Genomic DNA, 12,398 nt, shown 5'->3' on the forward strand with positions numbered 1-12,398 from the left:
TGGTCATGTACCAAAGGAGAGTGGTGTGTTTACAAGTCATTTTAAAGTCCCCCTCCGCTCAAACATGTGTTTTGCTTATCGTCGCTTCACTTGTTTGATGTTTGAGCTTCACTGTGTTTGAGACCAGAAGGCTGTTTTCACATTCAACTGCTGAAGGAAAGTTTCTCTTTGCTTGCTTTAAATCTGAGTTTAAGACGTGTTCGTATGAGTAGGATTTTGTGACATCATGACTAGTTTGGAAGCCAATCAATCATGGTCCAATATGAAACTCAAGTGTGATGATGTGGAAACTTTAAGCTTCCAGCACACAAACACCGTGAATGGACTTTTCAGTAAAGTAGGAAACATCTTGTGTCCAGTAGTTCAACGGTTAAAATGAACAATATTTGTGAATGATGAGAAGGAGTAGATGTAATTAAATGATTACTGAACGCAGATTATTTGTCTTAAAACATGTCTGGAACAAATCTTATAACTTTCAGGCCATTTACTGTAAATGCTGAAGCAATACAGTTTCACGCTACTCTGCTAAGTAGGATCTTTTAGCAATGTTTAGAACAGACATGAAAAGAAAAGAATATATGTTTCCACTAGGGCTTTCAAAGTTAACGCGATAACGCGTTAACGCAAAATCATTTTAACGCCACTAATTTCTTTAACGCATTCTATCTTTCGGAGGTTGTAGCGGGCTCAGTTTTAAAGCTAAAGAGAAGGTATCATATGAAACTACAAAAACTTAAGGAATCTACTGGTACCAACCATACATTTTGGCGAGGAAAAACTATCATGGCTATTTTCAAAGCAGTCCCTTGACCTCCGACCTCACGATATGTGAATGAAAATGGGTTCTATGGGTACCCACGAGTCATCCCTTTACAGACATGCCCACTTTATGATAATCACATGCAGTTTGGGGCAAGTCATAGTCGAGTCAGCACACTCCCATGTTGATAAGAGTATTAAATACTTGACAAATCTCCCTTTAAGGTTAATTTTGAACAGATAAAATATGTGTGATTAATTTGCGATTAATTCATGGACAATCATGGGATTAGTCGTGACGAAATATTTTAATCGATTGACAGCCTTATTCAAAACTAATGCAATTGTATATTTTTATAAAAAAAAGTTTGTGTTGCCTGGAGGCTAAGTAGTATAAGGTTTAAGATCATACTTTAAGTTTAGTACTGACAGCTGATAAGCGCAGTAAGATGACTCCTATCAAAGCAACTAATTCACCTCGTTGCAGAAGCTCATGAATCATAAGCCGGACAGTGCCACTTAGCAATGAGAGATGAGTTACACAGCTGGAATAGGACTCTACAAATACACATATATATGAAATACTAAACAGCACACAAAGGGAAGTGCACGGTCACACGAATACTCCTTGACCATCTGTAGGTCAAAGGCGATCATGGCTGTGTGCACACACATTATGCAGCTGACACAGAGCGACACACACACACAGTGTACAGTATATTCCTACACTACATGCACACAGTCCCTCTCCACAGACAGCACTACTGAGTCCATCAATCCGATTCAACAATGCACACCCACGCATGGAGACAGGAGCGGGACACACTTACTGATTTTCTCCTCCGCTTGGGAGAACGGGAAGCAGCACAGTTGACCCATGGCGCCTCCTTCCCTCTCCTCCTATTCCCCCTCTCCCCCGCTGTTACCCCCTCTCTTTTATCCTCTTCCCCTTGTTCTAAGACAGGTTGATGGGAGCGAGGGTCCTGCTTCTTCCCTCTGTCTCTCCCACTCTTTTGTCTCTCCGTCTCCCCTTCTGTGTCACTCTCTTTCTCCCCCCTCCCTCGAAGGACAAACGGACCCGGTGAGGATGGAGGCGACAAAAAACAAAAAAAAAAACTCCCTTTCCCTCCGTGCAGCCCGAAGAAGACCGAGCAAGTCAGCAGACGAGGGAAAAAATGAAACGAGTGGCTCCTTGCTCTCGCTCTACTTTGCACTGACACACAGGGAGGAGGGGTGTGAGTATCAGGGAGAGAGAGAGAGAGAGAGAGAGAATGGGAGAGCTGGAGTGTGTGTGTGTGTGTGTGTGTGTGCGTGTGTGTGTGTGTGTGTGTGTGTGCGCGTGTGTGTGTGTGCGTGTGTGTGTGCGCGCGTGTGTGTGTGTGTGCGTGTGTGGGAGACAAAAAGACAAAATGAGTGTAATTTGTTCATATGTTTGAAGTGGGGAAAGAGGAGGAGGGGTATGTATAAGGTAGAAAATACGTGTGTGCATTTCATGTGTGTGTACATGTGTGTGTGTGTGCGTGTGTGTGTGTGTGTGTGTGGCTGGAAGGGGACAGAGTAGGAGGGGTCTGTTGCATGAGCAAGCTTCAGTAACTGTATATTCAGGATAGAGACAGAGTGAGCATGCTTACCAGTGTGGCAAGTGTGTGGAAGAGGAAAAGGGAGCGGTATATATGGGGAGACAGCAGACACTACTGTGTGTGTGTGTGTGTGTGTGTGTGTGTGTGTGTAGAGGGGGAGGAGGGGGGGCCTGCAGGCTCCACCCCCCCTCGTCAGCGTAGCTTGAATAATGGTAGTAGAATAGCCGGCAGCTGCTGCCTGCTACTGCATGCATCTGTGTTATTTATGAGACCTATAATGGTATTTTACGGCAGCCAAATATCCCCAAAGAATAGGAAAAAAAACACTATTAAAATTCCAAATTAATAAGAGGTCAATTCGAAGGTTAAGTATGGATTACAGTTAAGACGGTGGTCGGGGGTAAAGATGGATAAGAAATGAGGGTCAAGGGAATATAGACACACATTGTCAGCATGCCACATTTAGATTCAGTATATTTCATATTATCTTGTACGCTGCAGGCATTCAAAAAAAAAAAAAAATTCTGCAAATGTAATGAATAATAGATACTCCAGTGTGGTATTCACATCCTGAACCTAAACTGAGCCTGACCCGATTGTGTCGGGCCGGTTCAGGCTGTTATTTCCTTTAAGTTCACCTGCCTTGAATGAGCTCTGGCTTCTTTTAAATCGCTTGCATAATGACTAATACTCCTCTAACCACAGGAGTGTGTCTGACTTATTAGTTTGCTGTCAAAGCCTGAAATGAAGACAATTATAATGAAAAACGCTATTTCTTTATAGGTTATTATTCTAGACTGACAGAAAATTCTTCGGCAACACTTAATAATTAACCATTTAAGTCATTTATCAAACTAAAACGCCAAAATATTTGCTTGTTTTCCTTTATGTTTATATCATTGTAAACTACATTATATAACTTGGGGATTTGAACAGACAAAGCTTTAATTATTTTAAGTGCATTTATAAGAATATCAATTTGATAGTGTTGTCTATCATCTGTTGATAGACCATCCTGAGCTAAATCTAGTGTTGCCTTTGATGCCCTAAAATAAGGGATTCCCAAGCCCAACATCAGGATCAGAGCATGGACTGTATATAAAGATGGACAACATGACAGCTCCCCAAAAGTGAAGCCAAAACATCTCGATCACCCCCTGGTGGCTGGCTGCAGTATAGGTCATAAAGCCCGCCTCCTCAGTGTTAGTGGATGGGACATGGGCTAAAGTAAAAAATCAAAGTACACGCCAAATACATTTTTCCCAAAGATGGTTTCTGTCATTTTAGGTAGTTCTTATCACGCTGATGTTTGTTCAAGTGTTCATTTTTCTTATAAGTTTGGTTTTAATTAGTTATTTGATGCTATAAAAAGGGGGTGAAACGTCATGATTGACAGCTGCTCTGAGTGAAGTAGTCACGCAGCCAGAGGCTCGGGAAAAGTACGAGAGAGGAGATGTAACTTTAACTTTCCATGATCGTCACGAGTCTGTGTAATAGAACATGTGTCAATTTCACGATAAATATAGTTATAGGGATGTTATGGTTAGTTGTTGTGTCTTTCTAGCCAAACAGCTACCGTGGGGCTAACGTAGCAGCTAGGTGGCTCACGCTAACAAGATGCGGCCGTGCTCGGCTCGTGATTGGCTCGGGTAAGTGTGTGGGCGGGACCTCGATACCGCGGCTCCAGCCCCCCCGATCACTACCGCGCAAACTCTGGCTCCAAATGACGTCAAAATCTCAAGATGGCAGCTCCTGTATACGGGATATTTTGGCTTCACTTTTGTACAGTGGGAGGAAGCGTCGTCCATTTTTATAAACAGTCTATGGATCAGAATGAGGGCTGATGCCATTCATTTGTCGATACTTGTTTGGTCTATTTACGGCAACTGAAAAAAAAGCCTCCACACACTGGAAACAGCTCAATGTTGTGAGTAAACAGTGAATAATTCAGTGTTTTAGTGCAGACATTGACTCTGTAAAGCCATAATTGACTCGTCATGAGCACTTTTTCCCATTATTGTTTATATGTTTTATCATACCTCAATCGATGCTTAATCCCGCTGCACAACGTTGGAAGTATCACTTGGTTATTTGCATAATGAAAGCAGCTAAGCAATTTTGATGTAATATATGTTGTGGTGTCTGAAAAGACTGACTTTCCTGCTCTCTGTCAGCTCAGCGTCAGCACCGCACTCTGATGTAATAGCCTCAAGCGAGCGCTCACAGTCGGAGCTCGGTTCAGTCTGGCAACATGAGTTGCAAGCTCTGATTGAAAGCTTTATTGACAGAGGAGAGCAAAAGAAAAATATGCTGAGCTTCATCCATTATTCTACTATTGGTGAAATGGAGTCATGATGGTGGCTAAGAGCCAAAAGAGACTATCAGTCTCTAAGTCTGCATTGATTTAAAAAAAAAAAAAAAGTAGCAAGAGTTTAGATCAATATAAGGGGGTAAAATAGAGTATTTGTTGTGTTTGTGAGCGAAAAGTATGCTGCATTAAAATACTACAATTATAAGGGAAGACACCCTAGGTGAATGGGGTAAAAATAATAAATAATACATAAAAGATGCCACTATGAAACTTCCCCAATTGATTACTTACAATTAGGAAATTATTTTTTTGTATTACAACTTTTCTGAAATGTTATGTTTAAATATGCAAATGAGGAATTATCTTATTAAATATGCACTAATTTGCATACATTTCTAGAACAGAAATCTGAACATTATAGGAACAAAGGTTTTTACGGAGGGGATTTTGGATATCTCTTTGTATCACTCCATAAATCAGAAAATACTGTCAATGGCCATAAAGAAAATTCCTTTTTATTATATAAATCAGGCTATGAATTATATATTAACAAACCCCTCAGTAAAAAACCTTCAGAATATAGATAGGAATGAAACTGGAAAGGTTGGTGTATGTAAGTGCAACTGAAGTGGAGATTTCAGGCTCAGAGTATGAGAAAAACCTAATTTTGAGAAAACGGCATTTAAAGATATAGGGTTACAAAATGTAACCAATAGATATCACCATGAAATCTCCCCAGTTGATTACTAACATTAAGACAATAATTTTTTGTATTACAAGTTTTGTGAAAGTGAGGCAAATAAGACATTATCTAATGCTTACTTTTGGTGAATTTAGAAGAAATCTACAGACGTAAAGAGACAAAGTAGTAAAATAAACACCTGAATGTGTATTTTGGATGTTTTCTTTCCACTAGTCTGAAAGAAGACATGTTATGGAAGCAAAATAGCCCAATATCTCAAAATTGACCATTGTATGAAAAACAATGTTTTTGTGTCTTCCCTTAAGTACAATTTATTCAATAAAGTTACTCAAGCACATATAACTATGAAAACGCAACTTGTTACTACTCAGCTCCGCATTCACATTCTAGCCAAGACACACACACTGTCCGGTATATATATATAGATCATCATATATGTCAGCTGATAAATGTAGTACAGCAATGTCCCAAAGACATGTTTGGAAACAATGTCGCCATTATTTTTCAACCATAAAATGTTCTGCCCAGTATATTCTTTTGATTGCAATTGTTAAAAATAAATAAATAAAATAAAATAATTCAAGGGAACCTCATCAAAAATGTTTATTTGTTATGGGTTGTGTAAAGAAAATTACCCAACCCGTAAAATAAAAATATATCACTATCAGATTATCAGACTGTCTCAAATCAAAGCAATCAATCAAGATCTATATTGGCCTCAAAAAACCCTCTATTGGTCTGTCTATAATCCCAATGTGAGTAAATGTTGGAACAACTGATATCAATATGAAGAAAAACAACATATCATTTACTACTTATTCTGTTTCAATGTGCTGCACTATATGAAATGATGAGGAATGCAGGTAGAAAGGTGACAAGAGACTCATTTTCAACCAGAAGGTTCAAGCCCTCACCACATCCACCTTCAGCAGCTCTGCTGATGAGTCCTTGAGTAAAACTATGAATCTCCACCAGCTCCAGGGACGCGTCTTTGTAGCTGCATGTGTACAACCCCCAAGAGGACGCCTAGTTAAGAAATACAAATCTCAACCACTCTCAAGGGAAAATGGAGGATTACAAACAGGGGGGTGGGGGGGGATAAGGGGATGTGAGCGTGAAGAGTGAGGGAGATGTTAAAGCAAATAAAGACACGCACAAGCACAAACATTGTAGTGCATTATGCACTGAGCTCAGCTGGGTGAGTAGACAGTGGAGGCCTGTCTCCAACAGCAGCATTCAGCTCACAGCTGCCACTTTTCACACGCACACACATACACACACACACACATAGCTGTGATGACCGCTATTTGTGGTGCTTAAGTGTTGTCATTGACGAGGCCAAATTGCTATCGAGCGTCAGTTTTACTATTCCCACATGTGTACATGAACCAATCACCCCTGCATACGCATAAGCTAATTTATTTGTGCTTTTTAATGGTTGGTACAAATCAGGTTAATTTTATTATCCAAACCCATTAATCAGAAGCAGGTACCAGGCCTCTATACACAATAAGGGTGTAACGATACATCGATGCGGATCGACATATCACTTCAATGACCGGCGATCAAATAGCATCGATGCAAAGCGAAAAACATCGGTACGTACCGTCATCTTTAAGACACGCCTTTATTTTGAAATTCCCAAGGCACGTTTCTGTTACCGTTCCCGTTGAAGTGCACCTCCTATCTACAGAGCCCAGCAATAAAATTGTCAAATCATATTTTAGTTGCTTTTATGAGTTGATATAAACGTAGCTGATTGTGTTAAATGGGAATATATCCTCTCATATTGATCGCAGACCCCTGAATTGAATCAAATTGTATCGTGGAAGACTGTGATATCAGCAAATGACGTATCGCTGTCCAAAGAATAAATATATTATCATATTGTGATGAAACTTGTGATTTACACCCCAAATAAACAACATGTCATTTGTGGGTATTTTAACTCTCTTGTGCACATTTCTTAACCGCAAGTTCAACTATAAAACCGCTGCTATGGTGTAATGTGTAAGTTTGTGAGTCCATGTTTAAGAGCCACATTCAGAAGCACACTTTAATTAAAAGGCCTCACAATGCAGAGAGAGAGAGAGAGAGAGAGAGAGAGAGAGAGAGAGAGAGAGAGAGAGAGAGATTAGGAGACGGCTGAAGAAAACACTGCAACAGTGTTGACTTTGTTCCGCTGAAGGTCGACTCATGGTGCCTCAGCACTTTGTCACAAGATAGGTTATGCACACAAAGAGAATAAGACAACTGCATGCTGCAGATATCAGGGACTTCAGTCGGCTCTGATTATGGCTTACTGTTTTATACATATGTAACAAAAACAAGGAATGCACACGCACACAACAACATGATGTGCAAGCACAAAAATAAGCACCTGTGTGTGTGTGTGTGTGTGTGTGTGTGTGTGTGTGTTATGTGTGTGACATGCCTGCCATTTTAGCATTTCTAGACTTTTTTTCAGACATGACCATGGGTATCGACAACAAGTAAGCACTTGTAGCCACACACAAGATGTCCAGCAGTCACTGTCTACTTTTGCTATTGATATTCATTTTAGTACTGGTTTCAATACCTGGTCGTGTATTTAAGTATTCCAAATGGACACAAATCAAACCAAGGCTTGTCTATCTATCCATCATCACCACTATATACACACTGAAAGTCATTATGATTGCTAATCCGCCAAGAGTAGAAGGCTCGCCATTTGGCAGGATTTTCATCCTACAAATTATAGGACACTTATAAAGAAAAAGATTATTTATATGCATCACACAAATCCAAATGGGCTTGGTAAACAAACATTGTAGTACACAATGTGGTGGTTCAATTGTTGGTATTTTGAAGGGGGTTCAGCAACAGGTGAGTTTTTCCAATTACATTTTGAATTAAGCCTTCATAAGTACCGTCCCTTTTTGCTCCGAACAGTTGAGCAAGCTTGGAACAAACCTCGGTCAACATTCCTCTTTTCTGTTGGGTTATGCATGTGACGTTACTAAGATATCCTACGTCTGTTCAAAGGAAACATTATTTTGTAAGTTACATTGGTGTATCAATCTTCATGCTTTGAAGATGTTGTAGCTTTGGGAGGGAAAATGATCATGTAAAAGCCTGTTTTCTTCTTTAAATGAACACATCCCTCTCAGCCTCTGTCTATCTCTCTCACACACACACGCAGTGAAAACCACAGGCTTTGGTATGCCGTTCACTGGTTTAATGCGTTGAATCGATTTAGTGAACAAGCATTCCTGCTCCCGCTAGCGTTGTCTCACACTCCAGCAAACAATCTAACCATTCAGTTAGTTAGTGAATGTTACTGCTCTGTGGTATTTCTATTTGCTCACCCCGGCTGTTCAGGTTGTTAAAGCCTTTCTGAATCAATCACACAGTTTAGGGCTGTGGAATGTTTCTGTTATGTTGACTGCTGTGGGTTTGTATTTCTCCCACATCTTGAGGTTGTCTGTATTTACATACTGTAGCCTCCAATTGGATCTGAATCAGAAAAGAGTAAACTATGATAATTTTAGAATTATTTAAGTTCTAGTTTTCACATTTTATCATGAAGACGTACAAATATGAAGAAAAAAAACAACATGTTTCGACATCAAGTTTCCTAATACAGCTGGTTGTTTTTCGAAGTTACAGATTTCATGCCCTGCAGCAAAACAAATTACCGTCCCGGATAATTAGTTTCTATTAAAATGTTTGACAGAACTCGCCTAAATAAATGTTCAAAATGATCAACACTGGAATAACAAGTTTAGCCAGACAGAGAAACGGATGGAGGAAAATATTGTAGTGGGTTTCGGTTTATTCTCATCACATCTGAGAGAGAAAACCTGAGGGACAATTCTCCCTTTCTGGACCTTTATCCAATCTTCCTCCGTCTGTCTTGACCCACGTCGGCCTCTTTGGCCCTCCCTTTAATATCAAACTTCAATTCGCTCGTCGTCTGTTTAATGTCACCTTCGCTCAGACTCTCAGTGTTCTCTCGCCATTTGTCTGGCCATCCTATATCTGCTTGTCTCGTCTTCTCTATCGGTTTAATCCTACTGCTTCTGCTAGCCTATTCTCCTCTCCTCTCTCTCCCCATACTCATTCATCACTCTTGTTTAATCTCACTCATTCCTTGCTCTATTCTCTTCGATCTCCTCCCATCCTCCTCTCTGCTCAGTCGCTGTCATTTTATTTTCTCCTCCTTCTCTGACCTTTTCCATTCTGTCCCTTCTTGCTACACAGCTGCCGTATCTCATTCCAGTCTGTTTTCTATCCTCCTAACGTTCACGACTGCAAGCACTATGTTGTCGGGTGCTTATTGTTTGCTGCACTCAATGTAGATTTAGATACCAACATGAGATAAGACGCTAGACTACTATGCACAGGCTTTGCTGTTCTTGCTTTTCCAATATTTAAAAAGCACTAGCAGCAGGGCCTTGTTGCTATCGAGACCTCTTTACAACCCTACAGATGTTGTTGCTGCCTCCACCTAATTCTCAAGTGCGATGTGTAATGCCAGGATCAGACTACATGACATTTTTGTCTTTGCGTCGCGGATGCTGTGGTGGTTGTCTTCCATTATGGCCATAGACTGTATGTAAGAAGTGGACGTAGTCACTGTGACGTCACCCATTGGTTTGTGGACTGCCGTTTTGAAGCCTCGAGTTCGGTGTTTTGGCCGTTGCCATCTTAGTTATTTGCAACCAGAAGTGACACAAGAGGGTGGAGCTAAGTACAAACACTGAATGAGAAATTTTTAGGCGACCAAAAAGGTTAAAATTAACTTTCATGAACTGAAAACACACTGTGAAAAGGTTAAAGTTCCAGACTGGGACAATGCCGTGGTAGCGACCTGTCAATCATAAGGTAGCCACGCCCTAAAGCATACCCTGCTTTATGGTATATTATTACCATAATTTACTAAATGAACATCATGCTGTATTGAAGAAGACTTGAAACTAGCGATTGAGATCATAAACTCATGTTTACAATGTTTACTGAGGTAATAAATCAAGTGAGAAGTAGGCTCATTTTCTCATAGACTTCTATATAATCAGACTTCTTTTTGCAACCAGAGGAATCGCCCCCTGCTGGCTGTTAGAAAGAATGCAAGTTTAAGGCACTTCAGCATTGGCTTCACTTTTCAGACCCCAGAGTTGCCCACTGACTATGGCACATGACAGGGGATAAAACAAGCAAATGTCACTTGTGTCGGCCCATTATCAGGCTGATTTCGCAAGGTCTGACTGTGGCATTATGGGAAACAACTTTCCCAACACAGTCAAAGTGTGAGAAGTTTTAATTTAATACAACATTCACTCGAGAGTCAGAATGGGAAAGACAGGAAAACGTTGCATTAATGGTATTGTATCACATATGGTTTCCCCCAATGCTAGCCTCGTAATCACATAATTTAAATAGCCTAAATTAGTTACTTTGACAGTGTTATGTACTTTGAGCAGTTTATTCACAAGTGAAACCAAACAAACTGTGTATATTTTCTTTTTAAATTTAGCTTAATCAGTTGTATTAGTGCAGCAAGTGTACATTCCAGTGATGGAGGCTTTGCAGACATTTTCCAACTGTTTGTTAACACCTTTGTTCTTTTCACTAAGTGGGAAATATCTCTGACTCTGAATTAAAAGCTGGAAGCCCGTTTTTTTCAGACTCGTAATTACAGTCAACAATTTGACGTGAATACAGGACACCCTACGTCAGGCCAACAAGTGAGAGTTCTTATTGTTGCAATGCACATTTAATCAAGCCTTTTTAATTTCTATAATAGCTCTCTGCCTGTTACCATTAATATTTCTTCATCTCAAAGAGCACTTTCTTCAATTGTGAAAGTACTTCAGGCTCAAGCGTGTTAAAATGCTGTGCAGCCATCACCAAACAAACTTTGGTAACGCCTCTGTGGTACAAAATGGATATTTGCAATACTACAACAAAGGCCTTATTCACGTCCTCTCACTGTAATTAATTAGAGAGAAGTTGGAGGGGAAAGAAAGAGGAATGAGAGTCTAATTAATTATTAGAAGCAGACCCAGTAGTGATGTGGCAATGTTTCTATGAGGGATGGCTTAAAGCAATAAGAGTATACTGTACATATACACTGTATACAGTATATTTACATGTCATGCTGGCCGTTTTTGTTTTTTACCAAATTGTGTCCCAATGCACCCAAAAGTTGGACTTCCTGCTGAAAGAGGACACCGATCACTGCCGTTTACAGTAAAAGAGGTCCTCATATAACATTGACGTGCCGTTGTTCATACAAAGTGAAAAGAAAAAAGGGGATAAAATGCAAATGAGCTGCTGAGTCCCAGGAAATAATTAACAGTTAAACTACAGTGCCATTTTTTCACACAGAAATGTATTAATCGGATTAATTTTGTCAATTTAATCCAATTTTCACCCCTGCCATGTTTCTTTCTATATCAAAAGCAAAGCAATTACTTTTTCGTATTATTATAATAATGCAAACAGAGTACATCTATGGGGGTACAAAAAATAAAAAGCTCCCTACAAAACCATCCATGCAGGTTCATGGTTCACATGTCATACAGTTCAAATTAGGAAACAAGATGATGTCCCCTGACAGTATTTTAATCAATATTACGGTTTACATTTTAAGCCCATTTACAGTGCTCTGGTGTATATTTACTCTGAACAAATCCAACCATCTCCAAACAGTGTCTACGAGTTTTTACATTTTACATTGAAGGCCTCAATAATCCCTAAATACTGTTAAACAACCAAGAACTCGTAACAAATTGGTGTTTCAAATGCTGCCGTTTTTCTGTGTAATATTTCTCCAGAAATAAATTAGCCCACTTGCATGCAAATAAACAAATTGCGTCATCTGGCACTCATGGCTGGCGACTGGAAAACGAGCGCTGCCAAACACTCGTTTTTAGAGGGAAAAAGCCAAGCAGCACAGTCTGTACAGAAGTGAGTGACTTTATCTGAATCAAATACCAAAAGGTCACAGAGCAACAAACCACCTTCATCTGTCCATGTGCGCATGCTTCCTGAGTGCTGG

The 12,398-nt window shown here is 39.9% G+C and overlaps 1 protein-coding gene across 2 annotated transcripts in view; it reads right to left on the bottom strand.

Moving 5' to 3' along the window:
* Window positions 1-12,398, bottom strand: part of akap7 (A-kinase anchoring protein 7) — a 54,072-nt gene that overhangs the window by 21,444 nt on the left and 20,230 nt on the right. The gene's annotated exons all lie outside the window — the stretch shown is intronic.

This window comes from Sebastes fasciatus, chromosome 18 (assembly GCF_043250625.1).
Source record: "Sebastes fasciatus isolate fSebFas1 chromosome 18, fSebFas1.pri, whole genome shotgun sequence".
NCBI lineage: Eukaryota > Metazoa > Chordata > Actinopteri > Perciformes > Sebastidae > Sebastes > Sebastes fasciatus.